At 40.9% G+C, this 25,514-nt stretch overlaps 1 protein-coding gene across 4 annotated transcripts in view; it reads right to left on the reverse strand.

The window, feature by feature from the left end:
- The window catches only part of NGF (nerve growth factor), a 48,226-nt gene extending 24,593 nt beyond the window's left edge, over positions 1-23,633 (reverse strand). For all 4 annotated transcript variants that reach the window (XM_030562727.1, XM_030562730.1, XM_030562726.1 and 1 more), the window contains exon 1: positions 23,505-23,633. The gene's annotated coding sequence lies outside the window, so the exon portion shown is untranslated. The remainder of the gene's footprint in view (positions 1-23,504) is intronic.
- Positions 23,634-25,514: the final 1,881 nt, after the last annotated feature.

The raw sequence follows: 25,514 nt of genomic DNA on the forward strand, positions 1-25,514 counted from the left end.
GTAGCAGCCGTTTTCATGTTCTTTTTTTGAAAAATATATGGTTCCTTAAGGCACTTGTTGGATTCTTAATCTGCCCCAAATTGTGCAATGAGAATTTTATCAACAGCACTTCTGTAACTGAATCATCTTCATTTCTAGTCCCCTTGTAATTATGCATTTTTAATTTTATCTGTCTACTTGCTTTGATTAGCATCTGAGAGTTGCTATTTCATCACATTTGTAACATAGAAAATTCCATACAAACCTAATGCCCCTGACACAATCTCACACTTAATACATTCAAAAGGCGTGAATAATCATATCATAACTGTATGCAACTTGATGCAATATTCTTTAATTATCAACACAAGGTTGCCTTCAAATTATGTATCTGGAGTTTAACATCTGTTCTTATAGCTGTACTATGTACTGTAACACATACCACATAATGCAGGCAGCAGAAACATGAGTAGGGTTCATTGTTACAGTAGAAGCAATTACTTCTCTTCCTCTGCACCACTGAACATCACAGTAAATGCTGAAGGGTGCCTCCTGCCCATAAAGCTTTCTCCCCAGCACGAGCCTAAAGCTAATCTCCTTGGTTCTCCTTGGAAATGCTGAATATTTCTTGTCATTTTCCTTAAACAAAAGGAAAGTTCACTAAAATGCTCCCTCTTCCTGTTTGTTTTGCTGTCTGTTGAACAGAAATGTGAGAAGGGAATACAAGAACTTATTCAAGGGTTTAATTAGATGTTCTAGAGAACTCACTTCTGCTTCACCTTATCCTCTGCACCAGTGGTCCCCAACTTTTTGTGGCCAGTAGCACATTCATGTTCTCAGAGTGTGGCGGTCACCAACAATTTTTCAAGGCTTATTTTGTATTTGTATTTGTACATTAAATAATATGGAAAACATCATATTTAATATTACATAATATATGAATCCATCAGATAAAAATGGTAATTTTACATGTAAAAGGTATTAATTAAATTATTTGGCAATTAGTCTTTCACCTTACCATGTGAATTTGCTCTTTTTTTATCTACCTGTAAGAAAAATTAAGGAGTTTTTACAAAATAAACAGTTTTCATCTTATTTATTTTAAAAAAGTAAAACATTGTTGAACTGCTGGTCCAAATATATTTATTCTTATTTTAACATACATAGCCAGTTATGATTAATTAAAAATATTCTCTGTATTGTTACTTGTATCTGGATTTCAATAAACAAACAAATATGAAAAAAGTAAAACACAAGTTAATCATACACGCTCATCAGCACTTAATGGAAAATAGGTATCATTAATTCACGTTTTCTCTAATAAAGTCAGTTTGATTTTTGGCAGCGCATTTCTTCAGCCAATTTTTCATAGTTGGAGTAGGATGATATTCCCGTTCATAAGAAATTGTCAAGATGGGCATCTGTAAGCCGAGATCTGTATTTTGATTTTACGATGTTCATTGTTGAAAACAGAACTCTGCATAGATAAGTGGAACTGAAATAAGATTTTTATTTTGTATGCTACATTTTTTTAAGGCAGGAAACTTTTTTCAGTCAACCAGATTCCAAAAGTTTTCATTTGTTGCGCAGGATTTTAGAACAATATCATTCTGAAAGTCCAAAATCTCCAGTTCCATGTCTTCTGTTCTTTCTTGAATGAGACTCGCATTTCTGTTACTTCTATTTGGCAAGTAAAAAGATTCACAAGAAAGGCAACTAGAGGCTCGATGATGGTGAACTGTTGAAATCTCTTTTTTCAAATTATTCCAGAAGTGTTTGAATGTGGATAACAAATGGTGATGGGTTAAAATCACTGTCACTTACCATTTTCTTCATACTTGGGGAAATGTACGAGAGACTTTGTCGTCTTATGTGACATCACCAAGATCAGTTTTGTTTTGAATGATTTTACAGAACCTATCATCTGAGCCACACGTTTGTCTTTTCCCTAAAGCTCAAGATTTAAAATGTTCAATTTGTCAGTGATGTCGGCAAGAAAAGCCAAGTCCATTAACCAACTGGAAACTTCTAATTGCTCCAAGTTCTGATTTGTGGACTTCAGAAACTCTTTGATCCCTTCAATTAGGCTTAAAAACATGCAAGAACTTTACCTTTGCTCAGCTCTCGTACTTCTGTGTGTAAGATAAGATCAGATTGTTTATCATCAACATCTTCCAACAGGGCCTTAAAAAGTTGGTGTTGCAAAGGTTTTGCTCGAATGAGTTATTTTAATAACGACATTCATGATGTGTTGAAAAGAAAGAATATAGACGCATAAAGCTTCTTGGTGGATAATGCAATGATAAGACATAAAGTTCAGAAAGGATTCATTTTTCTTACAGAGTGCAATGAATCCATTGGCGCTGCCCATCATTGCTGGTGCCCCATTAGTGGTGATTGCAGACAGCTTGTGTAGTGGCATACTAATTGATGTTGCATATGATTTGAATAAACTATAGATGTCCTCACCCTTTGTTCGCCCTTTCATAGGCAATACTTTTAGTAACTCTTCTTTTATGGTGAAGTCACTAAATACCATCCTCACCATAACTGCCAACTACTCTGTATCTGATATATCTGTTGACTCATCAAATTGCAGCGAAAACCAGTCACATATTTCCAAATCATCCTTTAGCTGAGTTTGCATGTCACTTGAAATTGCATGTATCTTCCTCATAACTGTGTCTGATAACTGCAAGTCTTGTATTGCCGACAAACACCATGCCCGCAGTCTGAGTTCTCTGTCCCCATCAGGTGCGGGGCTGCAGCTTCTCTCCCCTGCTGGGTACACATAAATGCCCCTGCAGGCACCATGCTGGGGACCACTGCCCTACATTCTGACTCCCAGCACAAATCTGCGGTGCATTATTACAGGAGCCTGCCTAATCTGAGTGTGGACTTGATGCAAAATTCTATCAGAACTTACTGACACTGTTTTAAGTCTTAGCTATTTAGCACTGTGGAGCCTTGGGACAGGAGTAATTGAATGCGCAAGCAGCACCGTTGCTAGAATGTATAGCTCTATTACATTTTTTAGATAAATGATTTTGGTTTTGTATTTATATTATCTAGCGTGGTGCTGGATTCTGCCAAACATGGCATTTACATTTAAGCAGACTTACTTTAGAGTTCAATGTTACCTTGGACACTGATCTGTGGGGCACTTCATGATGTGTACAGACAGCTGGCTAGTAACAGACCGATGTTTCTCTTCCTGTTACTATGTGATACTTCATAGTAGAAGCATCTAAAAATACATCAAATACTTTTCCATGTAAGCAATTCCAGTTGTTTGTTTTTCAATTAGCTGTCCACAAACACCTTCTCTGCAGGTCACTGAGGCTAAGCATGGGGGCACATAGGAATGATCAGGCAGCAAAAATACTGCACAGTGAACATATTAGTAAATCAGACTATGTGATACACTGAATCTGATTTATCCTCTAACAAAGATTAAGAGGATTCACAATTTTTAAGGATATAAAGTTGTGGCCATCTGGTGGGTGAAACTCTTCTTTTCAGTGTTGAATGAAGTGATTCCAATACATATCATTTAAATGAGTTCACAAAGTTCTCTGGGATCTTTTTAAATAAAGAGCATCAACTGGGATGATGCTCAGGATGAGCCGCAGCTGCATTATAGAGATGTGCCCAAACCCAAATGTCAAGGCCGTGCACATTTTATAGCTCCACAGTAGCAATTAGGGAAAGTCTGATGGAAAATCCATAGTTCAATCTACTGTGAGTAAGTATTAGACAGTAAAATAACCAGTCACATTTGAAGTTTGCCATCATTATATCATTCATTATTCACTGTAAAAAGTTTATAATTTGAGGGGGGGAAGAAGGGGTCTATCTGGGTATATATATACATTCAAGGAGTTTTACTTTAATACATTGTTATTGGATCAAGAAATTAAGGCATTAACCAAAAGTCCTCAATAGTCAGTTGTTGTAATGACATTCTATTGTGAATGGGAGGGGACGTAGGTCACACAAGTGTGAAGGGAAAGATGTACAAGATAATCTCTGTGTTAAATTGTGGTCTACAGTACAAAAATGTTTCAGAACACCTGCCCTGGGTTCTAGAAACCTATGTGGTGTTGAATAGCCAGGGCCTAGGCTGTGCTCACAATCAATGCCACAGGAATGGACTCTTTGGCCATTTCCTATTTTTATTACAATTTTTCACCAGAGCAATCAGACCTCCAGAATTGTAGAATAATCAGCATAACAGGAGAAATAAACTATGGAGGAGACTTTCAAAGTCTCAGGTATCTAAAAGGATGTCATAAGGAGGAGGGAGAAAACTTGTTCACCTTAGCCTCTAAGGATAGAACAAGAAGCAATGGGCTTAAACTGCAGCAAGGGAGGTTTAGGTTGGACATTAGGAAAAAGTTCCTAACTGTCATGTGGTTAAACACTGGAATAAATTGCCTAGGGAGGTTGTGGAATCTCCATCTCTGGAGATATTTGAGTAGGTTAGATAAATATCTATCAGGGATGGTCTAGACCAGGGGTAGGCAACCTATGGCACGTGTGCCGAAGGCAGCACACAAGTTGATTTTCAGTGGCACTCACGCTGCCCAGGTCCTGGCCACCAGTCTAGGGGGCTCTGCATTTTAATTTAGTTTTAAATGAAGCATCTTCAACATTTTAAAAACCTCATTTACTTTACATACAACAATAGTTTAGTTATATATTATAGACTTATAGAAAGAGACCTTCTAAAAACGTTAAAATGTATTACTGGCATGCAAAACCTTAAATTAGAGTGAATAAATGAAGATTCGGCACAGCACTTCCAAAAGGTTGCCGACCCCTGGTCTAGACAGTATTTGGTCCTGCCATGAGGGCAGGGGACTGGACTCAATGAGCTCTCAAGCTCCCTTCCAGTCCTAGAATCTATGAATCTGTGAAAGACATAAATGCAAGCTTGTTCTTTGAAAATCTTCCCCCAACCTGTAAAAAGGCCTTATGTTCTATCTGGCAACATTATTTCTGCTTTTGCCTGTTTTCTTCTGGATGAACTCTAGAGTTTGAAAAGGATAATCAAATCATTGTGTTAAGCAAAAGTCTTAATTTATGCAGGTCACTTTCTGCCTATTGTAAAGTCAAATCTAAAGAGTTAAAAACAAAAATGCTTCAGAGAACATACTTCCTATGCCCAGGATACCAGAGTTTCAAAGTGCTATCGAAAAGTAATTTTGATTGCTTTATATTCCTAATAAGATCTTAGCAACCTAATCAAATAAAGTAATTAACTTCAAAATCTTAACAGAGAACATAAAATCAGCCATTTTCCAGCATGAAAAATGTATCTGCCTCCTGGCAAATTATTTCCTTTCACTTCCAAAACATGTCGAGTTGTCAACAGACCATAAAGCTGCAGGCCGAATTGAAATTGATTATGAACTCTCTTAAAAAGGCTATCTTGTTAAAGCACAAAACACTTAAAATTCAGATCAAAGCAGGAGGAAATTCTGCAGTTTGTTAAATTGTTGTATGTGACATGGAGAAAAATGTTCCTTATCAGGAGCCATAATTTCTTTAGTATTCTTGCAACAACTAAAAAAAAGAGAGAAGGGTGGAGAAGCACATTCATTCTTTCTCTCCCCCTCTGAGTCAGACACAAAAGTGGGAGAGGGAGGAGGGAGAAATATAGTTCATTTGTTGGACCCCATGTTGCCTTAGTCCTTTTTTTGGGAGGCACACAGATAGTACAGTGATGGGTGTCTAGATAAGAATATAGTTTGTAGCCTGATTTCTTCTTCCTCATGTGAGTGGTTTCACGTGCTTTGGCAAAGCTGGGAATGCACAATTCTGGCAGAGAAGAGGCTCTGGAATGTGCAGCTCAGCACTGAACCTTGTGCACTCTCCTATTTACAGCATATGCCTGAGAAGATGAGAGAGAAGAGTTGGCAAGAACTACTGGGGCAGGACAGATTTGCATCTGGGAAGAGCTGAAACGTCTTTGAGTATTTATAAAGTGGATAAGATGCATTAATAATAGGGATAGAAATGGGGCCTGGACAGAATCCTGACATGGGAAATTAAAAGGCTGTCTATTGTCTCTCGCCTGTACTTTCTATAAGTAAAGCTTAAGCCACTATGCGGGGTAAGAAATCACTTTCTCATCCCACAAGAGTTGTTTTTTTTTGAGATTTTGAAACTTTTCCCATCTCAAAATGGGACAAAAAGGTCAATCTTCAAAATTTTCACAAACTGAAAAAAAATCAGATTGGGTCAACTAAAATGTTTTGTTTTCAATTTTGACTTTTTAAAAATGCAATTTTTTTAGTATAAATTAAATAAAATTTCTAACCAAAATTGTTTCAAATTGAAAAACCACAACTTTTCATTTAAAAAGTGAAACAAAACATTTGTCAAAACCGACCCTTTCTCACAAACAGAAATTTGACAATAGAGAGGTGTTCACTCTAGCAGACAAAGGTATAAAAATCCAATGTCTAGCAGTTGAAGCTAGAGAAATTCAGGCTCAAAACAAGCTACACATTTTAAACAGGATAATTAATCATGGAAGCAATTTGCCAAGGGTTGTAGTGGATTAATTGGAAACTTCAAAATAAAGACTGTATGTTTTCCTAAAAGATGTACTCTAGTTCAACCACAGCTACTGGCCTTGAAGCAATAACTAATTTAGAGGGGTCCTCTGGCCTGTTATGAACGTCCGATTCGATCACAATGGTCCTTTCTGGCCTTAAAATCTGACTGTGGAGTCATGGCCCTTTGCCCAGTCTTCATCAGCCCCTGGAGCTGCCTGGCTGCAGAGGGGAGCACAAGGATGTAGCTGTGGGGGGGCTTCCCTGTCCCCCAACAACTCTGGAAGGGATTGGGCTCTGCAGTGACCACAATGTGGGATGCTGCCTAGAGGGCCCAATCCTCATATCACTCATGATGGCTATGGTTAGGCTAGCATAGGAAAGCAACATGCATCTCCTCTAATGGTCTGTTAGTGGATTGGGATGTTCCAGGGCACGCAAGTTGCAGAGAGAGCATTATCAGGAACTTGTCCTGTCTGGGTGGGATATAGGTTGCCAATTAGGGTTGATTGTATTCCTGGAGGTGTCATTCCATGACATAAGCTTTAAAGATTCATCTTTAATTCCTGGAGACTCCAGGATAATCCTGGAGGGTGACAACGCTAGTGGGACAGAGGCTTATCCCTATATTGTGCTTAGCTTAGATGAAAAATCTCGAGAGGAAGGAACTGAGCTGGGGACTGCCAGAAGTGGAGGTGACAGATAGACAAGAGAAGGGGTTTTCCAATTGAAACATTCTGATTCTGCCCTGTGGGAAAAATTACTGGTCACAGGTTAATAAAGTTTCTTCTGAATTTGTCTGTACTATCCTGCATAGTCTCCTCCTTTTCTTCTTTTGATACAATGCACAGGCTTGTCCCTTTCTTCCCCAGGTAAGGGGCTGGATATCTGAGCTGCTCTTTTGATGACAAAATTGAATGGGCTGCTTGGGGGCGGGGGGAAGACTCAAGTGTGTTCCCAATTAAAATACCCTTTTAATGGTATCTTGCTCCTATAGGACTTAAATACATATCCATAGTAGTGTAGAGTGCTGAAGACTTGGGCATAATTTCTGTCCTTTGTTACAAGTGCACCACTCTCATTGACTTCAAGTCATATACACCGGCTTGGTTTATACCATAAGAACAAACAGCTGAGGGAAGAACTTGGCCCTTTGTTGGATAAGTCTCCATATTTGGTAGAATCACTCTGCTTGGGCTCCTAGTCAAAGACAAACTGAAAAGATATATGGAGCAAATATAACTCATTAATAGTTGCTTATGGTGAACAGCAGTCAAATTGAACAGAAAGGAGGCCCTGGGCATGGAAAGCCAGTTGGATAGGGAATAAATGGGAGCTGTTACTTTAGGGGTGCCAACATTATTATGCAGGAGATATTACATACAGCCATCTACTGATCGAGTAAGGAATCAGGAGAAGCCAGTGGAATCAACTGGAGTTTTGCCTGAGGTAACTGAGAGATGGTCAGGCTCTGGCCCATAGTGGTGGGTCCTCTTTATAAGTCTATTGAGGATCAAGCTGTCAGGACCTATTTGGCGCACCCAGCGTGTCCTGTATTGATCTATAGTAACAGTACTCCTCTCTCTGCACTGACCTTACTGCTACATGAAATGTCACAAATAGGTTAGAAAACAAATGACATCACTGTGGACTAGCTGATGAAAAGAGTCCAAGAAAATAAAATTGCACAAAGCTTGGCCCACCTTACCTAATACCCAGTGCTAACCTTTTTGTCCAATGTTCCATGTTCCTGCTTGTTACAAGGAGGCCATTTTCCCCTCACAATCCTTTAAGGTGCTGATTTGCTGAATTTGTATTTACCCTTCTGCGCCGCACCCCTTCCTCCCACCACATTAACTTGTATCTGATACATTGTATCTGCTAAACATTCAAAACAATACTTATTTTCACAAAGGAGAGGAATACGGCATCCAATAGTCCCTGAAAAAATGATGCTCTGTGGCTCAACGCAACATGCTGTGGAAACTGGCTTTTGTCTGAATTGCCTGCACATACTACAAAGTTCCTGTTGAGTACACAGGACTCTGCCTTTCTTGAAATGCTGTTTTCTAACTTGTCACAGCAGTAGTCCTGAATTGTGTAATAGCTATGGGGAAATCATCCTTACTGTGGCAAAATGACAGTGATGATGCTATTTTTCTACATCAATTGAAGACCATTACTACCACAAAGCAGTGATAAATCGGTCATTTTCCATTCCTATGCTAATACACCACAACTTAAGCGCAGACATAAAATGATTATGATGATACTCCATGCCCTCCTCTTTTACTTCTCTTGCGAGGATGTCCAAGCACCTTGATAACATTAAATACTCATAACGTGCTACGAAATAGGTAAATCATCTTATCCTCATGCGATATATTGGGGAAAGTGAGGGTCTGTCTGCATTGCAGCCAGGAGACAGCCTCCCAGCTCTGGTAGACACTCGCACAAGCAGGGCATGAGCTAGCCCACTAACAATAGCAGTGGGGATGTTGCAGCTTGGGCTGTCAAGCCTAGAGAATCAGATGGGCTGGGGTGCACAAGCCATAACATCCACACTGCTATTAGTGTATCCTAAGCCCTAGTAGCACAACTCTGTATACCCGAAGTGGGAAGTGTGCTCCCAGCTGCAGTGTTGCATACCTTGAGGCACAGAAAAGTTAAGTTACTTCCAAGGGTGACAAGTACTATATGCTGTAAAATAGAAGAATACTTTTTTCTCATCTTGTTTTGTCTTTTCTGTGTAGAATATAAACTCTTCAGGGCAGGGACCATCTCTAACTGTAGCACCTAGTATAATGGGTCCCTGATCCCATTTGGGCCTCTAGGTGCTACTGTAATGTAAATAATACCACCCAATCAACGGGGGTCATCAGTGTCCTAAAAAAAGGGATCGTTAGGGAAGAGGGATGCCAAGTCTCTCTAGGCATTCAGTTCTTGTCCTCTGAGATTGCCAAGTATGGTGGCAATTTAAATCAGAAACAAATGGGAGCAAAGATGAAGCAAAATGAAGCAACCTCAGATATGGCTGATTGGACTGTGTTTTGGGATTATGATTCCAAAAGTATCCGTTATAGTCTTCAAGATTTGGCAAAGTTGTTCTCCATGTTCCTTTTTAAATTCCCTGAATATTATGTGTTTGCATCCAGAGGGGCACTTGGATTATCTCTTTTGATGCCAGCATTTCCAGCTGCATCACAATGTACAAATGACCTTGCTGATGGATTAATAATATTTAAGAATGATTTACCATGATGAGTTGCTGTATATAAAAATTAAGAATTAGATTAATATTTGCATAATGATATCATTTACAGGCCTCTTCTTGCTAGGCATTGTACAAACATGCACCAAAGGGTAGGCCTTGCCCCAAAGAATTTCCAGTCTAAATAGATAAGACAGAACAGGAGACAGGAAACTATAGTTTATACCCATTTTATAGTAGGGGAACTAAGTCCCAGAGAAATTAAGCGACTTGCCCAAGTTCACAGAGTAAGTTTGTAGCAGAAACAGGAACTGAATCCAGATCTGAGTCCTAATCTGTATCTTAACCATAAAACTCTCCTTCTCAGAGGAGACTTGCGGATGGGATCACAATATCCCTCCATTCCTACGATTATATCCTTATAGGGATCAAACCTCAAACAGATACTGGCTCCATAAACCGTAACTCCAGTCCTCTTCTGTAAGAGTGAAGACCAGATATGAATCCAAATACAGAAATTTCAGATAAACTCCTATTCCCTAATAGTGAGGAATGTCCAAAGAATCAGATATTGAAAGGAATACAGAAATTTGGCCTTGTAAGAGACAAAGGACAAAAAATGTTTGCATCTTAGAACTGTGAACTAAAACCAGCCATGTTCTCTCAAATACTTGAGATTTTGATCCTATCCATGGGAAAGAGAATATTGCAAAGACAGCAAATATCTGATATGTAGACACGCTCCCTGTGACTATGCTTTTCTTTTTAAGATGCAATATAAAAAATTAATAATGTAATGAGTATTTTCTATCTTAGCAGTTTCTTCTTCTCAATACCCAAGGCCATTTACCCAAATGATTGCAATTAATGCAAATAAGAGACCCTGTAATCTCAGCCAGAATGCTGTGACCTTTTCAACACAAAATACTAGCTTTACAGATGGCCAGAGTGGTAGAAGGGTAAATAACTTGATTTAAAATAGGGCCTTCCCTTCTAGGTAAGAAAGGATGGTGTGTTGGGCCCTAGAGAGGTTTCTGTTCAAAATGAGAGAATGTAGCATGTATTTGGGTTATTAAAGTTACCACTGACAGAAATAATTAAGGAAGCTCAGCACATTGGCACAGGACAGAAAATATATTGTGGTTACCTGGGAACCCTATTGCTGTTCAATTGGATCCAAAATTCACTATACATGGAAAGTCAATTGTATGCAGCACAGGCAACAATCAGACACCATTTACAAAGTCACATTTAGTTCAAATGAATTATTTTTTAATATGCACAGTACTTAAATCTCCAATTTTGTTCCCTGCCTAGTCATTGTACATAATATTCCTGAGGGCATTCTGCAAGAAAAAATTTAAAATTCTTTGCACAATATTTTAAAATTCTGCAAATTTTATTTGTCAAATAAGTGTGGAGGCTCCAGCATGGCATTGGGAAGCACAGGCCACTGGCTGCACAAAGGTGGGAGATAACTGTGCAGCTCTGCCCCCACCCCAGGCACAGACTCAGCAGTGAGACTGCACCCAACCCATACACAGCACAAGGACCCACCCTGCGCCAGAAACACCCCAGGGCCCTGCCCTACTGTGGGCAGGCAGGCTCAGCAAGGCAGGATCCAAGTGTGGAGAGGCTTAATGTAGGGGGAGGGGGGATCCAGGTATGGGTTGAGAGGATTCTGTGTGGGGCAATCTGGATGCAGGCAGCTCAGTGGGGTATCAGTGTGTGTGGGGATCTGGATGCACAGGAGCTTGCTGGGGGTGCTGGGTGCAACAGTAATGTGACTCTGCAGGGTGGTCAATGTGAAGGTGGTTGGGGCTCAGTGTGTGTGTGGGTCTGGCTGTGGGGGGATGGTGCTCAGCAGGGGGGTCTGGGTGTGTGGGACTCAGTGGGGGGTCCAGATGCTGAGGGAGTGGGGCTCGGGGTGGGGATCCAGGTGCAACTGGTTGGGACTTGGTGGAATGGGGATCTAGGTGCAGGTGGCTTGTCAGGGTGGTCCAGGTGCAGAGGAAGTGGAGCTCATCACAGAGGGTTCTGAGAGTGAGGGGGTGAGGCTCGATGGGAGGGTCTGGGTATGAGGTGGTCTGGATGCATGGACATTGCGTGGATGAGAGAGCAGCTCCCTGCAAAAGGATCTCTTTCCCTGCAGCTGAGGAGTGATGGCTGCAGTAAGTGATGGGGAGGGGGAGTATGCAGAACAACTTGCAGCCAGGGGAATAATCTGGGATTGGTTCTGACCTGGCCCTGGATGCTGTGCAGGGGAAGAAGTCCCGTCCTCCCCAGCCCAGTTGTGACTAGCAGCTGAGCCAAGGGTAGAAGCCACAAAGCTGGGTCTTCCCCAGTCCTGCCCCACAGTGATTTACCTCTGCCAGCTACCCTGGGCACCCAAAACATACTGCTCGTGAGGATCACATGACCGCTCTTTTGGCTTCCCTTTGCTTCCCCATCAGAAAGTCATTTTTCTGGTGGGGAAATGAAGAAATTTGGAGGGGACATAAATTCTGCACATGCGCAGTGGTACAGAATCCCCCAGGAGTAACATAAATGTTTTCTTCTCAGACAGTGAACCTTTCACATTTAAAGGGTACACGGAGTCTTTAAGATTTTGATGGGCATTTAAAATTAAACTACTAATAAAATAACATGAAAAGAGCACTGATCTGGTATAATTGGGATAAATAACAAAAAGATCAAAAATAAAAGTTGGTTGTTTTGCTGGAATTGAGACTTTTTAAATGTTCTAGTTATTGTGAGACATACAAAATTATATATGGACACACAGTAATAAATAGGAACACTAAGCAGAAATCACGGATTCATTACAAACAGCTGTCCTCTGGTCTTTCAGAAATATTTATGTAAATCATTATAGGCCCAGTCCTGGAGACTGCTCAGGCAATAGAATGTGACCAAACTCACTGCCTCATTACTGTGCAAACTAGTATTTTCAAAAGTGGCCTTTACTTTTCGGTGCCTTGATTTTTAAATGCCTAATTTTACATATCTAGAACCTGATTTTCAGAGGTGCTGAGTGCCTAAAACTCCAAATGGAGTCTATGGGAATTTTTGGTGCACAACACCTCAAGAAATCAGGTCCCAAGTATATAAAATTGGACATTTAAAAATGGAAGCATCCAAACTTGGACTACTTTTGAAAAATTGGTCTTTATTCTCCTAGCTGATGCAGATATGAAACTGGTGGTACAGTGAATTTGGAAAGCTCTGAGCAGCAGCAGAGGCACTGGAGCAGTCTGCCTGCAAACTCAGAAATATAACACTGCATCAGTTGCATTTAGATGATTTTCTTCACATCCAAAATAATTAGAAACAAGTTTAATATCCATAAATGTATGGCCAGCCTGCTTCCATACTGTTTACCTGGGAAAACTGCCCACTGATGGGTGGATTTTTTTTAAGCCTTGATATGTAGCTGTCTCAGGGCAGGTCTACACTACAGGGTTAAGTTGACCTAAGTTATGCAGCTCCAGCTATGTGAATACCATAGCTAGAGTCGATGTAGCTTAAGTCGACTTACTGTAGTGTCCACACTGCACTGAGTTGATGGGAGAAACTCTCCTGTCGACATACCTTATGCTTCTCGTTCAGGTGGAGTACCAGAGTAAATGGGAGAGTGATTTGCAGTTGATTTAGCGGGTCTTCACTAGACCCGCTAAATTGACCTCCAGTGCATCGATCACTGCAGTGTCGATCTGGTAAGTGTAGACATACCCTCAGTATCCACTTTCAGACATCTGCATGACAGAAACTTAGTCCTTTTTGCTTCTGTAAAAATTTGAAGGGCAGAATTCATCCCTCCACTAAAACCACCAGAATTGCATTGCTTATATCAGGGCGGAATTGAAAAGTGTTTAATCACTGATGGTTACATTGTTTCACAGTTATGGATTTGATTCTGGAAGGTGCTCAGCATTGGAGTAAATGGAACTCCTCCTATGTTTAAAGTTAAGCATGTGCTGTGGTGCTTTGGGGCCAAAGTGCTCAGCACCTGGCAGGAGCAACCCTCTTCAGAAGTAATGACCAGATGAAGATGCATTATGCACAGTTTGAGTTGTCTTTGAAGTTACTAGAAATCTCTTTGAAACTAATTGGCACCTAAGTGTGGACATGCTTTTTCATATTTCAGTGAACTATCCCGCACATGGCCACTTCTCATAATAAAGGATCAATTTGAAAACAGAAAAAAGTGCTCACTTCTGAGCCAAAGCTGTTTAACCAGGAAACAAAGATAACATGTAGCATGGGGTAGTTGGCAAGTCCACATGTGGAAGATTTCTGATGAACTCAATACACTTTCTGTTTTTTATTTAGATTTCATATGGCTCTACTGAAAATAAAGAAAATGGGTGAATGAGACACAACTCTGTTAAAATCAGGAAGAGTTCTGAGGCACAATTACACACGTGCTCACTTAGAAAAAAACAGTGAAATTAATGAGTTGTAAAACATCATAAAAAATAATGTTTAGACTAGCAAAACCACATTAGTTGACAGCCAGAAAAATACTCAGAGTAATAGGAAATCATCAAAGAAATAATCCCCATCCCATTGACATTGTAATCTAACTTCCTCTGTGTGATTAAAGACTGTCAAACAGTTTAATCTTAGTTTTCCAAGCAGCCACTACATAGGAGGGATCTCTAAATAAGCTTATCCCAGCAACTTCAACACTGTAGCAACTCTCACAAATGTAGCAATTACAAATAAATGACCAGCCACCAGAGTGAGAATCCTGACCACATTATTTCTGGAAAGGATTTGATGTTTGAATCATATCTGATTGTCATAGTTTTGATGAGGGTTGTTGGCAAGTCATCAACCAATAAATAAATAAATAAAGCCAAAGAAATCACCTCCTGTGTGGGTGGGCAATTTTTTCTCTTTATGCTTGAAACAGTTTCCACTGAAATCAGTGGGAGTTTTGCTACTTAATCAGTGGGAGCAGGATCTGCTCTTTTATTGGCACATTGTTATGATATACCACAGCAAGGGACATGAGATTTTGGAGACAGGATTATATGTTTAAAGAATGATCTTTTGGAAGAGTTCTTTTAGAATACATTCCGTTTTCAATTTTAGAAGCTTCCTGAGCAAACTATAACAGTATCAACTGAATCAGAAGTTGCAGGTACCACTTTACAATCAGTGGGTTCTAGGTCAGGAACATCTGAATATCACCAGGAAAATAATGTTGCAGGTTGCCAATCCAAGGAGAATGCCTTAGGTTTGACAAGCTGCAGAGCCTGTATCATGCAACTTCTTTGGATTTTTATTGGAGACTGTAACCATAACACAATTTTTTTTTCAGAGGATTCCACTGAGAAATCTGGAAAGTGTAATCATGCAATACAACTGTTCCCAGTAATGGAGAATGTGACTTTGATAGGGGTTGATATGGCCTTCTGCCAATGGGAACCACTTTACAGTAACTCTTTGAGGCTTTATGGCAAATGCAGGATCCTTGGAAAAAGAAGAAAGGATCTTTGCTAGGAGGTAAATATTTCTTTCCTCAGTGTTTGAGATGGAGTCCAAAAGGTTTCTCGTACACTGAAGCAGGGGATTTAAAGTGATATTGCTGAAGTCTGATATGCTCCCTCAGGCTTTTCAAACTATCTGGTACAAAAGTTTTGATCTCGGACTCTGCTCCACCAAAATGTCATCCAGATTTGGAAATACAAAAGGCCCTGTTCTCAATATGGTAGCTTTAATTTTCACCATGAATAGCTTTATAGGACCTGAAGAAGAGCTCCGTGTAAGCTCGAAAGCTTGTCTTCACCAACAGAAGTTGGTCCAGTAAAAAGTATGACCTCACACCTTGTCTCTCCACTAAATTTGACCCTTATCTATGCCCAGCAGTGACTTCGTATATGGCTTCCTATACAGTATAACATTCTGTGTATTGGCTCTTGTGCATGGCTGAGTAGGCACGTTCATTATAAGCCCCTGTCTTCAGGTGCTTATAACTCTCAGAAAAACATAGCCTTTGGGCTCAAAAGTCTCAAGCTTGATCTTAGAATAAAGGAGGTTTTCATGTGTGCCTTGAGAGCTCAGTATAATTCTGTGACCTTTTATGCATTCTCAAAGTATGAAAAAAAGTTCACATATTAAAATAATTCAGACACTTTTGAACTCTATTAACCACTTCAAATGCAGTTGTGTTTACTGAGGACTTTATTAAAGATCTACCATTTAGAATCTGCTCCTTCTCACATTTTTACTTCATTAGTTATTACTGATTTAAACAAGCGTAAGAGGAATTAATCATTCCCAATTGATGTTTAAGAGTCATAGTTACGTATACCACACATGTGTTGCTTCGCTTGTCTTTAGGGAAGTTCAGAGGCAGAGCACTTCAGCTACAGGCACACATCAATGGGTGCACAGCTGGAGCCACCAGACATTGCAATAATGTCACTTTATGCACAACGCATCATAACTTGCAGTTGTAACTTGGAGTATGTCCATACTACCCACCAGATCGGCGGGTAGCGATCTATTTATCAGGGATCGATTTATTGTGTCTCATCCAGACATGATAAATCAATCCTCGAATGCTCTGCCGTCGACTCCGGAATTCCACCAGGGCGAGAGGCAGAAGCGGAGTCGACGGGGGAGCTGCGGCTGTCGATTCTGCGCCATGAGGATGGGAGGTAAGTTGATCTAAGATACATCAACTTCAGCTACGCTATTCTCGTAGCTGAAGTTGTGTATCTTAGATCAATTCCCTCCTAGTGTAGACCAAGCCCTTGCACATACCATATAGTATAAAACATAGATTGTAATAGCAATATAAGATGCTACTCACATGGAAAGTGGCTACATTATGCTTTCTGTAGGAAACATAACATTGGTATTTCCAGATTTTAATTGTACTTTTATCTGAGCTAGAATAACTGAGATGCTATTTGTATTCACATAAATCTTTAGTCCTTTCTGGAACATTCCTGAGCTACTTGCCTCTATATGGGGGGGAGTATTAATTTAAAATCGACAAAATATTTGCTTTTTAATATGAACTCACAGTGTGACACTGTGGCCAAAAGGGCTAATGCTTGGGTGCTGTGATGGAGTGTACAACCCTCCCTCTGGGCCCAAAGGGGTCAAAGGACAATACTGGATCCAGGTAGCTCTGTCCCACCCCACCAGGCCTGCAGAGCTTTCTCCACCTCGAGAGAAACCTTAAAAAGGAAAAGACAGGGAAGGAAGATAGACTTATGGTGAGGTCTCCTGAACAAGCCTCGCTGTGAGGAAGATGAGCCCAGCTGAGATTAAAGGTTTAGGTATCTTCTTTTTTGCTATATTGGACTTGCTTGTTTTGGTCGGAGAGATGGGTGGTAGCATGTGGGCACACCAGAGTGACCTAGAGCCTCTCAAAAGGCTCTAGGTCAGAGGTCAGTGGTGTGGGAGGGCCCTGGCCCCGTGATGGGGTGTTCACCCCACATCTGCCTTGAAGAGGTTAAGGTGGCAAGATGGGCCAATTAAGTGCCTAGGCTACACCTGGAGGAGGAGCCAGGGAGAAACGAGGACTAATTAAAGGAGGAAGCTCACCTGGACAGGAACAGGCAAGACTGGTATAAAGCTGGGTAGCTGTGGGCAGACAGGGTGGTGGCCTGGAGTCTCTCTGAGGTGAGTAAGAAAAGGGAGTTTGGCATGCAGGGAACGGTGTACCTGGAGGTGAGTGGAGAAGGAGGCTGATAGAGGTAATGTAGGAAACAGTTCAGGAAAACAGCAATGAAGCATGGGGCAAACCTTAGCTTCTGGTTGTAGGGTCTCTGGGTTGGAACCCAGAGAAAAGCGTGGGCCTGGGTTCCTCTATCAGCCACTGGGGAAGTGGCATTACTGAGAATCAGTGAATTAGAAGACTGCCTGGGACAGCTGATACAGAGAAACTTTGGTACACAACCGCATCCCCCACCTGGAAGGGGAAAAGTACAGTGACCAGGTGGGAGGGCCAAGGGAGCAGTTGAGGGGGGTGGAGAGAGAGATGGAGTGAGCACCCACCAGAAGGGGTGCAAGACTGTCCGAGCTAATCACCAGCCAGAAGGCTAGAAGGCGGGTTCAGTGGTGAGTAGAGTACCATGTGACGCTCCCCTGCCAACTGCCCTTGTTGTGAGCGTGTAACCTCAATTCCCCCCCACCTCCCGCTCTAGTAAGAAGAGAGTAAGAATGTTGAAAACTCTGAAATGAGGATAAGCCACTGAAGGCCCTTCCTGATGGGAGGGGAGAGACTGGAAGCCAAGTGCACTGAGCACAAGGCTACCTGGCTCTGCTACAGATGTAAAAACAGAACTCTTAAGTAGGCATAGAGAGGTTATTTTACTTCTGTATTTGGCACTGATGCAACTACTGCTGGAATACACTGTCCATTCTCGTGTGTACAGTTCAAGAAGGATGTTAATACATTTGACAAGGTTAAGAGAAAAGCCATGAGAATGATTCAAGGATTAGAAAACGTGCCTTATAGTTACACTCAAGGATCTCAATCAGCTTAATAAAGAGACCATTAAGGGGCATCTAGATCACAATCTATAAGCACCTTCATGGGGAACAAATATTTAATAAGGGGGGGGTCTTCAGTCTAACAGACAAAGGTATAAAAAGATCCAATGGCTGAAAGTTTAAACTAGACAAATTCAGACTGGAAATAAGATGTAAATTGTTAACAGGGAGAATAATTAACCATTGGAACAATTTACCAAGGGTCTTGGTGGATTCTTTATCACAATTTACCAAGGGTCTTGGTGGATACTCTATCCCCAGTTGACTCCGCTTCCGCCTCTCGCCTCTCTATTTAAATCAAGATTAGTATTTTTGTTTTTTGTTTTTTTTTTAAAAGAGATGCTGTAGTTTAGAAAGAATTATTTTGGGTAAGTTGTGTGGCCTCTGTTATACAGGAGGTCAGATTAGATCAAGGGTAAGAAACCTATGGCACGCATGCCGAAGATGGCACGCGAGCTGATTTTTAGTGGTACTCAGACTGCCCGGGTCCTGGCCACCAGTTGCGGGGGCTCTGCATTTTAATTTAATTTTAAATGAAGCTTCTTAAACATTTAAAAACCTTATTTACTTTACATACAACAATAGTTTAGTTATATATTATAGACATAGAAAGAGGTCTTCTAAAAACATTAAAATGTATTACTGGCACGCGAAACCTTAAATTACAATGACAAAATGAAGACTCCGCACAGCATTTCTGAAAGGTTGCTGACCCCGGACTAGATGATCACAGTGGTCCCTTCTGGCGTTAGAATCTATGAACTTCAAGTGCTCTCTTGCTCTGGTATTTCAGGAAAGAGTTAATTACAGTGCCCACTTACCCTTGTCTGTTCAGCATTTCATGCCTCTCATACCACCTCGAATATTCTTTTCCTAATGCTGAAGATCCCCTTGTACCCAGAGCCCCATTATTTTCATTGCCTTTCTCTGGACCTTTATTTCAGCTGCATGTATTCCAGCTGTGATGCAGTATTCACGGCAGGGTTGTATTAACTTTTCTATAATATTTCCTTGCTATTATTTATCTCATTTTTGTTGTGCATTTGGCAGATGTCTGTCTTGAACATCCCATGCTGACAATGAAAATCTTCCTTTGACTTTACTTACAAAATTCATCACTATATACAGATGACCTTTTTTTTCCAGCATGCAGAACATTGCACGACTCTCCTGAATTACAGTTGCCCTCAAATTGACCTATTATATAGTTTTGTTAGTAGTTTTCTGCAGTTCTTTAGTCATAATCCTCCCTGCTCTTGAATAAATATTTTTTGTGCCCTGGTATGAACCTCTTTTTACAGTGAATAAATGAATGCATATTGCCTATATCATTCATTTTTCTCTGCCATTAGTCTTTAAGCCAGTAGTTCTCAAACTTTTGTACTGGTGACCCCTTTCATATAGCAAGCCTCTGAGTGCGACCCACCCATATTAAAAAGTGTTTTTAATTTATATTTGATACCTTTATAAATGCTGATGCAAAGCAGGGTTTGGGTTGGAGGCTGACGGCTCATAAGCCCCCATGTAATAACCTTGTGACCCCCTGATGGGTACTGACCCCCCAATTTGAGAACCACTGCTTTAAACAAACCAAATACAGTTGGTATAATTTTACCATCAATGAATTAACAGCCTGTATTAAAGAATTTTTTTTTAAAGTGAGCTTTGTGTTCTGCAAGACCACACAGTATTTTACATGTTAAAATAATTAGTGTAAATGAGACTCAGACCCTATGGCCTCTTTGCAGCACTTTGGCAGTGTGAAAGGACCTTAATGTAATTTCTGCCCATTTTATAGCCTCTCTTTGCTGCCAGTATGGTGTAAACAAGCCTTTGTACAAATGAGAATAAGGCCCATGTGCTCTCAATGTGTGTACACAAATCATGCTAATGGGGTTTATGAAGTCATATCTAGAGCAGAAATGGTTCTGTGGTGTTTGACTACATTGAGTCCTGCACTGAGGCTTGATTTTTTTTAAAGGTATTTAGCCACCTAACTCCCATTGATTGAGGTTCCAAAAGTAGATTTTACTGAGCTTTATTTTTACAGGAACTTGGGGAGGAGTTAATTTAAAAGGTAGAGTTAAAACCTATGAATTTTTAGGGCACTTAACTTGGGAAAATATTTTTCATAGCATGATTTGGCTCTTTTCTGTTCCACAAGTTGCAATTCTTGCCGGGGACCCTTATGGAGTTCAAATCTTATGTTTCTAATGGATGAACTGTCTTCCATGTAGAAAACACTTCAGTAGGTAGATCCCATCTACTTCACAAGTTTCTCCAGTATTCTCTGGTTCATTGCCTTAGTTACTTCTTGCTAGTGGATGAATGTTTCCATTCTTATGGGTGGTCTACCTTTCCTATACGAGTTCCTGTTCCTTCAAGAGGCCAGATTTTCAGCTGGCATAAATTGGTGTATTTACACTAAAGTCACTCATTCAATCTAGCTGAGAATTTGGTCTACTATCTGCATGTGGGTCAGGCTGGTATCAGTCCCCAATGCCTTCAATCTCATTATAAGCAGAAAATCCAACAGGACACTGAGCCAGAGCTTTTACTCCGCTTCCATTTGGGGAATTAATTCTAGACCATTGCATCTTTTAATATTTAGCCTATAGTGAAATCAACTATTTCCATCTCAAATGATGACAGTTCCAGAAGCAGATTTCCCCCCGAAAGTGTTAGTGCTAAAATTACTCCTCAACAATGGACTGAACACAATATTGCAAGACTTGCTGGAGGAAACTTAGAGAAACATCTCTGTCCCTGGTTTTTAGAAGTGGGATATGTGTATAATGGGCTCTATCGTTCATCACGGATGTATACACGCACATAGATGTGCAAACACCATTAAAGCTGTTCATTAATGAAATCTAGAGCAATTTCTACATTTTATCAAATAAACCCATTACACTCATGGTGATGAGCTGGCAATTGCCAGCAGAGGTCACCATTGCTTTAGATGGTTTGAAAGATCCTGGCTTCATTTGCTTTTGTAGGGCAGAGATTTTAATGACACTCAAAATCTCTGTTTCCACCAATATTGGACTGATTTTATTGGTGGTGAGATTTAATTTCAATCTTCTACTACAGATTGTATTTCAGGTGTAAGTATTGTAGTAGGAAGGGTTGGTCCTAAAATAACTACAAAACTATATTACTGCCTTAAAACTACAAGTATATAATTCCCCAGTACATGTAAGAATAGCCTTTATAATTTAAACTAGAAGAGGTGGTCAGAATGCAAGAAATGTTCATTAAAATGTATTAGGATTTTCAAATATTTTTAAAAAATTTTTATTTCTTAAACTCAAATTAAGAGTAAAAGGGAGCATCATATATACATGACCAAAGCAAGTGGAATCATATATGATCTTTTGCAATCTAATCTACTTATTAATACTCTGCTGCAGCCTCCACTTTGCACAGATTCAGTCCCTACATGTGCCCCAGCCATACCTCTTCTATTTGCTACTTAAAGGAAGGGCAGTTAGCATAACACTGACCTCCAAAAACATGTTCAGTTTTTCTAAACACAAATTTAAAGCAAGTGGGTAATGACTGTGATGAATTAGGGTTCCAACTATTTTTATTTAATACATGTGATGGAATAAGCCGTTGTGCTTTGTGTAACTCTTAACCGAAAGCCCAAGAACACAGCTGAGAAGAGGAATTCTTAAATTTTGAGTGAAGAAATTAAGGTTGCGTAGCTAACAAGCAGAGAAAGTAATGAGCAATATAGTCATCACTACTTCCTCTGCGATTACATTGTGAAATAGATAGATCCCTTTAGGGTGAGTTGTCTGCATTTCTCAAGTTGTTGAATAACTCCTACTACTTTGCATATACTCAACAGAAAAGTTACTTTCTTGCTGTATGATCTCTCCAGATCCTGCTGAGATTTATTATATAATGACTCAAGCATTTGAGGGCGAAATCCTGCTTCTCTTACTCATTTGGACAGTCTGTTTAATTTGGCCATTGATCCCATTGTTGCAGTCCTCTTGAGAAAGTACTGACACCACAGCAAGCTTGTGAGTTTGACACACATGACATAACAGTTGACAGAGTTGTTGTTTTAAAGGAACTTCTTTCTGTAATATATGCAGCAACTCAGAACTGTAACCAATGTGCACTTAGGCAGGACCCTCAGATGACTGTCTTGGGGTGCAGAGGAGAACTCATGCATTTTGTTTTAGCTTGTATCAAAAAGTACCCAAGAGGCTTTACTGCGCTACGCTTCAAGGCATGAAAACACCCATGAATTATTTTCCTAACAGTTAAAGAGCAACTTCCAAGTTGTGGCAACTTGGAAAAACCAGCCTGACAAGCAAGCTTACTAATTTTTTCCCTAAAAGTTCTGGAGCATATAATAAGAATTTAAAGAGAAGGAAGAAGCCCCTAAAGAGCGCACAAACTTTATCAAGGTACATTTTGTTCTGAGCTCCCCAATTCTCTTTCCCTTTTCCTGACTGGGGTCCCCAACTCTGTCTCCCTGATTAGTGTCTCTTCTATTATAAAACAGCTTTATCACCAAATACAAATCAATAAACAGTTTCATCCTATCACAGCAAGCAGATAACAAGGAGTTTGTAAGCTTTTCCATGTGAACTTAGAGAATTTGTATCTCTGGAGAACTGCTGCTTCTGCCAATGTCTGATAGCCTTCAATCAATTCTGCTCAGTCTCACACCATAATTCAGTTCTGATAATGAACATTTTCTGAACTAAGGTAGGATTGTTTTAGGAAAAATATGTTGAAAGTTAAATGAGCCTAATTCCCTGAAACTAGCAGGGTAATGGTGATTTCTTAGAGGTATCTGTGAACATTAAATTAGTCTGATTTACCTAGGTGGAAACAGATGAGAGAGAATCCTTGTATTTGTCTAAGACTGGGCTGCTCTGTAAGGATGTCACAGGTTTTTAACTTAGTCACAAACACTTATTGAAGCCTTCCAGATAAGGATGATGTCCAACTCATATTAGGTCCATTTTAAGTCTCAATACACCAACCAAAATATGGGAAAAAATATCAGCCTTTTTGCATAAATGTTACTTTCTAGTCACAGCCAGTATAATCCATCTTTCAAACACATCTGGACTGCCTCATCCAGGAGGATAAGGATCAGAGTATACCAAAACCATGTTTGCTAAATATAAAAATCCCAAACTTCTACAACAACCATTGTGATTGCTTTGTGAAAGCCCTTTGATCAGAGTGTTGTCACTCACCTCTGAGCTGTACTCTGAACACCACTGGGAGATGGAATCCTAAGGAATGCCCAAGCTGTTCTGTAGACCGTAGTATCCTAGTTTGTGGACACTTTCCCAGATCAGATGAGCCATTCACACACACTCTGCTTCTCCAGCCTTATTCACTGCTCTGAGGGGTGAGAGCCGCACTGACTCATATTAGATTCAAGCTCCCCCTGGGTCCTAGTGCCTGAAAATCAGAGAGCTGCATTGATTCAGGAAACCAGCCTTTGGCTCAGAGCCTAAATCCATGCAGAGATGCACAGATGTGCAGTGGAAGTTTCTAAGTGTGTGCACAGACTCTGTAGGAATATACACAATAAATATTAAGTGGGGCCAGGGACTCCCCACTGCATAAATCCAGTACTTTATTCTCGGCTACAGTAAGTGATTTTAAAATGTGTATTAGCTTCTGGTCTGCATCTTAGTTCCTGCTTCCTGCACTGTACACTGATCTTGGTCTTAAAGGAGCTGCATGTAGGTAGAGGTACCATCCCAGCTCCCTGTGGGATGGGTCCTTATAGCAATGGCTCATAGTGTCCCTCACGGCATTCTGCTAAGCCAGGGATATTGCTGGACAAAAGCCAAGATTACATTGCACCATAAAGGGAGATACAGGGAGGATTCTCTTAATTCTTTGTGTGTAGAAGGATTAAATGCATTGAGAAATTAATAGTGTTTCAGGCACTGAGTATTCTGTCACCAGTGTTTGGGAGGGATACTGAGAAATACAGAGAAGAAAGGCAAGAGGAACTCTGGAAAATCTTGTAGAAGAGTTGTAGACAGACCCCAGAAAAAATGAACCCACTCCAAGAATCTTTTAACAAATCCCCGGTTTGGCCACTTAGGACTGCATTTGCCATTCTGCTGCATGGAATGGCCCTTGGAGCTTCCCAGAGACAGGAGGGATAGAACTTGGATGTTCTTCTTCAAGAGCTTGTTCATGTCAATTCCAGTCAAGTGTGTGCACATGCACGATGGCCAGAAGATTTTTCCCTTAGCAGCATCTGTCGGGTTGGCTGGGGCGCCCCCTGGAGTTGAGCCCTCATGGCACCTAATATATAGCCCTGCTGACCCACCCACTACCTCTATAGTTCCTTCTTACCAGCAGTGCCAGTGGCTGGAACTTCCCTTAGCTCTTGCTCAGCAAGTTTCTTCATTATTTTGTGTATATAGTTAATGATTGGTAGTACTCCAGTTAAAGTTTAGCATAGGAGTGGGGGGGTGTTCCCCCCCCCCCAATCCAGCCTCAGCGCCATGGCATGCTACGGTCCCTGGGATTTAAGAACTGTGTGGTTTGCGCCAAGCGCATGCCTAAGAGTGATACGCACTTGTCGTGTCTTAGGTGCCAGAGGGAGAGCCATCAAAAAGATCGTTGCAAGATCTGCCGTGAGTTCTGCCCGAGAACACTTAAAGAATGGGAATGGCGGCTGAAGGTGGTTCTCAGAGAGGCAGCCTTGTGCCCCTATTCTGACTCCAGCTCGAGAGATCCGACTCCTACAGCAGCGTCCTCGACATGGAGCACCCTGGCACCGTCGGCGACTTCAGCGCCGAGGAAGGACTCCTCCAGGGACACTCGGCACTGACATGGCTCCTCACGGGGCCAAACTGATAGTAGGCACCACTCCCACTCGCCAGTTACTCAAAAGAAGAAAAAGCCAGATGACCGTTTTCCCCTGGCTAAGCCTCGAAGTGTGACCCCAGGCAGGCCACTCCTCAGCATCTCCTTCCGGGCCCATGTCAACTCCTGTCTAGATGAGGCAGTTGAGTCCAGCCCCACCCAGGAGTGAAAGTAACTTAAAGGTCTTGACGGTACTCCAGAGTCCTGTGGAGGGGAAGGGGCCTCAACCGGAAGAGGCGTGGCCTCTATCAAAAGAGGTGGGGCCTTTAAATCCCTGGGTTTTAAATCAGGATTTAAAGGGCTTGGGGATTCAGCTGAAGCTAGGAGCTGGGCCCTTTAAATCACCCCCGGAGCTACCAGCCAGAGGT

Source organism: Gopherus evgoodei, chromosome 4 (assembly GCF_007399415.2).
Source record: "Gopherus evgoodei ecotype Sinaloan lineage chromosome 4, rGopEvg1_v1.p, whole genome shotgun sequence".
In the NCBI taxonomy this organism is placed as follows: domain Eukaryota; kingdom Metazoa; phylum Chordata; order Testudines; family Testudinidae; genus Gopherus; species Gopherus evgoodei.